This window comes from Solanum pennellii, chromosome 9 (assembly GCF_001406875.1).
Source record: "Solanum pennellii chromosome 9, SPENNV200".
Taxonomy (NCBI): domain Eukaryota; kingdom Viridiplantae; phylum Streptophyta; class Magnoliopsida; order Solanales; family Solanaceae; genus Solanum; species Solanum pennellii.
Genome location: NC_028645.1, coordinates 17,418,688 through 17,425,155, shown reverse-complemented (window position 1 = coordinate 17,425,155; position 6,468 = coordinate 17,418,688). Strand labels below are relative to the sequence as shown.

The 6,468-nt window shown below is 25.1% G+C and overlaps 1 pseudogene; it reads right to left on the bottom strand.

Annotated features, from left to right (window-relative positions):
• LOC107030806 overlaps positions 1 to 6,468 on the bottom strand; it is a 44,766-nt pseudogene that overhangs the window by 1,843 nt on the left and 36,455 nt on the right.

Genomic DNA, 6,468 nt, shown 5'->3' with positions numbered 1-6,468 from the left:
ATATATTTATATATATATATATATATATATATACACACACACATCAGCCTACCATAGAACACTGTTTTATAATAGACAACATCTTAAAATAGTTAAATTATATAAAAAATCCCTAGAAAGTCATCTATTGAAACATCAGCTTATATTTCTGCTTATATTCTGGTATCAGAGCCATAATCCTAGTAGACCTCATATGAAAAAAGATTATTATTTTAGAAGAACATCAGCCTACCATAGAACACTGTTTTATAATAGACAACATCTTAAAATAGTTAAATTATATAAAAAATCCCTAGAAAGTCATCTATTTACATTAAAATTAAGATTATCTTTAACATATACATATAAGAATTCTGTAAAACACTTAGAGAGACTATTAGACTATCCCAAAAACAAATTAGTGAAGAACTAAGTCAAGTAGAATTTGAGATAAAGGAAGTAATAGAAAGAACTAAAATAATTAAAAATAATCCGTATTATTATAATTCTATAGGATAATACATGAGAAGACCACATAAAAATACTGAAGAATATAAAAAGCTTAAAAAATATTTACAAGGGTTATATGTACAAGCAGATATATTACTTAAAAATCTAAAAACAACTAGTTTTAAAAAAGAAATAACTAATAAATTAGATCATATATTTTTCGAAGCTAGAAACTTAGAACAGAAATTAATAAAACATCTTAGATCAAGAAATATCCCAATAAAACATACTTTATGAAGTGTATGCCATTTGCCTGGAGTATAAGATTTCATAACTGGATAAGATATAGACATATAGAAGATAAGAAAAGATTAATAAGAATAAAAAAATCTATAGAAGCTTACATATATATATACGAAAACGAATTTTTTACACCAAAAAACATTTATTTAGAAAAAACGGCAAATAACGAAGAATATATAAACGCTTTAAAACGGGAATTACAAGGACTTGAAAGAGAAATAAGATATGTAAGTAAAAGAATAGAATATTTTTATGAATATTACAAACCAACAACTTTAGGATAAAAATAAGTAAAAATAGCTTCATTAAAAAGTATAGAATATTTAGACTTACAGATCCATATAGAAAAAAGATTCCAAAGAGTAAAACAAGACAATATAATTAAGTGTAATTTTGAAAACGGAAATCACAGTTTACATACAGAAGATGCTCAATATAACACTTTAATAGATTTGATAATCAATCTTAGTGAAAAAATAAAAGAATCAAACAATAAAATTATAAAAATATTAAGTGAACAAGAAGAAACACAAAATAAGCAAAAACAGTTTTTTAGTAAGATAGAAAAAAATCTAGACTACTTAAAAGAACAAGGAATAGATTTAAATAAAAAATTAAACGAGTTAAAAAATAAATCTAAAGAAGAAGTTAGTAATACACTAGTAATAAAAATACAAGAAATAAAGACAGAATTAGAATCAATTAAAGAAATAGTTCTTTCATGATAGACTCAGTAGAATCAGAAACATATAAAGAAGCAATAAAATTAATAGAAAAAAGAATAGCCCTCCCATCAGATTATAAAGAATTTAGTCCATCTTTAAAATCAGATCAAATCATTATACAACAAAATAATATAATAATATCACTTTTATTACAACTAAATAATAAGATAGATAAAAAATTTAAAGAAAAATTAGAAAGTAAAAATATAGATACAATCGGAATAGAAGAACTAATAGAAAAACTGAATAATATAGAAATTACTCCCCAAAAAGAAAAAATAATTAAAAAACAGAAAAAATGGATATTTTTCCAACTAGACCAAGAGAAGAAAGACCAAGACCAAGCTATTCTAAAAATATGATAAGTAATAACTTTCTATCAAAAATATTAAATAGAAAAACAAAAGAAGAGGATAATCAGCAACTAGGAGAAATAATAAATACAGATAAAGATATACAAATCTTTCAACAAAATCAATTAAACTTATTAAATCCCAAAGTTTTATACAATACAAATTCAAAATCTCAACTATATAGACATTATAGAGAAGAACAATTACCGGTATTAGGAAAAAACTCTGTATCTTTACCACTCATAAATGCTGAATCTGTAAAAGAAATAAAATATGTTAGAAAAGATCTAATGCATATAGGACTAATAGTTATAGGAATTAAATGATTAACTAGGAAAAACTTAGGAACAAAGACATTAATTACAATATATGATAATAGATGGTCAGACATAAAAAAAGCAATTATAGGATTAACAGAAGTAGATATGACTAATAATGGAGGAATTTTCTACATAAGCCCAGATTTTATCATGAATTTAAATGAATTTGGAACCCAAATAAGAATAGGAATACAAACTAAAGGATATGAAGAAATGCATAGTGGTAAAAATTTATTAATGTGTGTAGGATTTCTAGGAAAAATGACAGATAATAGTAACACTAGATTTAAACTACAAATAAAAGATGTAGTAGAAGTAATGGGAAATAAAGGGATAAAGCTAATAAAACCGATAAAAATAGACCCTGAAGAATATGCAGGATTAGAATGGAAATTAGGAGATTTTAAAGAAAAAGAAGCATTAACACCAGACGCTCATTTAATATATACAAACTCTAAAGGAGAACCTTCAATTAGATTTACAGATTACAATTATGAAGCCCAAAAAGACTTTGAAGAAGAAAGCGTTGTAGAAGAAATGCCTTTAGAAGGAATGAATATGGAAATAATATTAGAAGAAGAATTTGCAGTAGATTTGGCTATAGAAAAAGCTAAAGAAATAAGTAGAAATAATAATAATAGATTATTTACATTTAAGAATGTAAATTGAAAGAATTAAATTTAGAACAAACAATATCTCATTTTAAAATATGTGAACAAAGAACTGATAATAAAGGATATAGGATAGAAAAGGATTTACAAGATAAATTAGAAAAAAAAATAATATAATGACACAAATACAAGATGATGATAGTGAAATATCTGAGTTAGAGTCTATACTAAGTCAGAAAGAATTAATGGAAACAGCAAGTTCCAGTAGTCCATTTCAAAGAACAAATGAACAAGGATATACTGCAGATAATAGCACAGGAAATATACCACGAAGAAGGGTATATAGACAAGGAGATACTCCAATAACAGAAGTTAGACCTATGGGAAAAAGAATGCCTATAGAAGAACCAATAATACTCCAAGAAGGAGGAAGTAAGGAAAAATTTTAAATATAGCAGCACATGATCCACAAAGATGGAATTCAGTAATAGACTTATGGAAAGGAATAGTAGTAGCAGATTTTATAAAAAATTATACAGAAACTGATGCTGAAACCATGTATAAATACTTAGAAACATTCCTAGGAGAATCGACTAAAGCCTTATGGGAAGCTTATAAAGTAGAATTCCCATCAGAATTTCAGTATTTAGTATCGTTAGGATCCAACCCATATAATTTTACAAATAAAATACATACCTTAATAACAGGAGAAGACCCAAATAGTGGATTAGTAGCTTTACAAAGAAATGCAGTAATAAATTTAGAGCAATTAAGTATAAGTAATTGGTATTATATAAAGAAATTTTTAAATGACTATTTCTACTATTGTACAATTAGTGGAAATGCCTTTGGCCAAGATTTAGGTAAAAAATTATTTAACAAATTACCAGGAGCTTTAGGAAGAGAAATAGAAGAAAGATGGACTAAAAGAGAAGGAGTAGCACAAAATCCTCAAGCAAAGTGGTCAATAGGACATAGAATACAACATATAATGGAAATATTACAAGAAAAATGTACTAACTTACAAATACAAAAGCAACTAAAACAGAATGAAATGAATTTCTGTAAAGACATAATATATACAACCCAAAATTATGATAAAGATCAATATAAAAAGAAAAAGTATAAAAGATACAATCCACAAAATAACAAAAGATATAATAAAAAAGGATATTTCCTTAGAAAATCTTCAACAAGGAAACCATATCTAAATAGAGATAGACATGTTAGAAAATATAGAACAGATAGAAATTATAAAAATAAGTTAGAATGTTTTACATGTGGAAGTATAGAACATTTAGCAAATACTTGTCCCAAAAGATATAATGCTAAGACTAGAAATGCTCAACTAGTAGAAGAATTTAATGAAGCATTATTAAATGTAGATGAATATATGTCAGACAATGAAAGTATCTACTCTATAGTAAGTATTGATATAGATGAAAATAACAAAGAAGAAGATTCTTCTAATTCAGAAGGAGAAGAATTAATTAATGAAATAGGAATAGAAGACTTAAATATAGATGATCTAAAACTTAATTTTATGAATATAATAGAATGTGAACATAATTTTGAAAAAGACACAGGATTAGATAGTAATCCATGTAACTGGTGTAAATGGTATCCAAGTAAACAAAAAAGAGCTAAATGTAATAAATGCTTTATAGAAGGATGTATAAGTTGTATAGAAACACAATTAGGAATAATAACTCAGAAACAAAAAGAAGTATATACAAATGAACCTTTAATAAATTTAAAAGTACTAGTATTAGAAGCAAAGGTAAAAGAATTAGAAGAGAGAATAGTAAGATTAGAAAAAGGAAAAAATATAGAACAAGAACAATCAGCAAATAATCAAGAACTAATGAATGAAGAATCTAATACTTTAATATGTAATGAAGATAAAAATATAAACACCATTAAAATATTGGCAAAACTCCAAATTGGAAAATATGAAATAGAGACTTTAGCATTAATAGATTCAGGATGTACCAAAAGTATTTTAAATAAAAAAATTGTACCTCCAGAATTAATAAAGACTTTAGAAAAACCACTTGCAGCTATGCAAATGGATGGAACACATAACATATATAAACATTAAATAGATAAGGCACAAATAAGTTTTTTAAATACTTGTTCAAAATTCTATAAACCTACTTATAAAATGGACAAAATATGGGTAAGAGATTTAGATATAAGAGTAGATTTTGTGTTAGGACTAGATTTTATACTATGTAATAAAGGAGGAACTTTAATAACAAAAGATGGGATACTTTTTATGAAAAATATTACTTATACTTCAGTTTTGACTAATAAAATTGATACTAAAGTAAGATATAAAGAAAGTGTTGTGAAAATTGTGAAAATAATATAGAATGTACTAAAAATAATTGTAATATATTATATGAAAATATACTAGAAATAGAAAGAGAAGACGAAATAATTAATAAAAACTATGTTTTAATAGAAATGGAAACAGAGTTATACAACTTTAAGACAGGAATCCAAAAAATAGCAGAAATAAAAAATCAACAAGATCTAGATAATATAGTAAAAATTTTGGATCAAATAGAAATAATAGGAGAAAAACCTTTAAAATATTGGGAAAACAATCATGAAGAATGTAAGCTAGACATAATAAACCCAGAATATATAATAAAAACAGCTTCAATAGAAGCTACAAATCAAGATCTAGAAGATTTTAGAATACAAATTAAAGAATTATTAGAATTAGGAGTAATAAGAAGATCTACTTCAAAACATAGATCAACAGCATTTATGGTAAGAAATCATGGTGAAATAATTAGAGGAAAAGCTAGAATGGTTATAAATTACAAAAGACTAAATGATAATACTAGAACAGATGGATACAAATTACCAGATAAAACAGAATTAATAAATAGAATACAAGGAAAAACAATTTTTAGTAAATTCGATTGTAAATCAGGATACTGGCAAATAAAAATGCATCCAGACAGTATAGAATGGACAGCTTTTAACTGCCCTGAAGGACATTTTGAATTGTCAGTTATGTCATTCGGGTTAAAAACAGCACCTCCAATTTTCCAAAGAAAGATGGATAAAATATTTGGAGAATATAAAAGATTTGTTTTAGTATATGTAGTTGATATCTTAGTATTCAGTAAAAATATAAAAGAACACTTAGGGCATTTACAAACAGTTTTTAGATTATTTGTTAATAATGGAATAATAATTAGCAAAAAGAAAATGGAACTATGTAAAAACTATATAAATTTTTTAGGAATTATTCTAGGAGAAGGAAAAGTAAAATTACAACCTCATATAGCTAAAAAAGCTCTAGAGATGCCAGATAAATTAAATAATTTAAAGGACAAAGAAACTTCAATATTGAAGATATAAAATTAGTACAAAAAATAAAAGAAAGAATAAAAAATATTCATGATCTTAATATGCCACTAGAAACAGATAATTTAATAATAGAAACAGATGGAAGCTTTGAAGGTTGGGGTGCAGTATTAAAATCACGACCACATAAATATAGTTCTAAACAAGAAGAAAAAATATGCGCCTATCAAAGTGGAAAATTTAAAGAAAAAGGTAATAAAGCGAGTATAGATGTTGAAATTTTAGCTGTAATATATGGTTTAAATAGTTTTAGAATTTATGTTCTAAATAAACCAGAAATATTAATAAGAATAGATTGTGAAGCAATAGTAAAGTTTCATCAAAAAATTAATGATAAAAC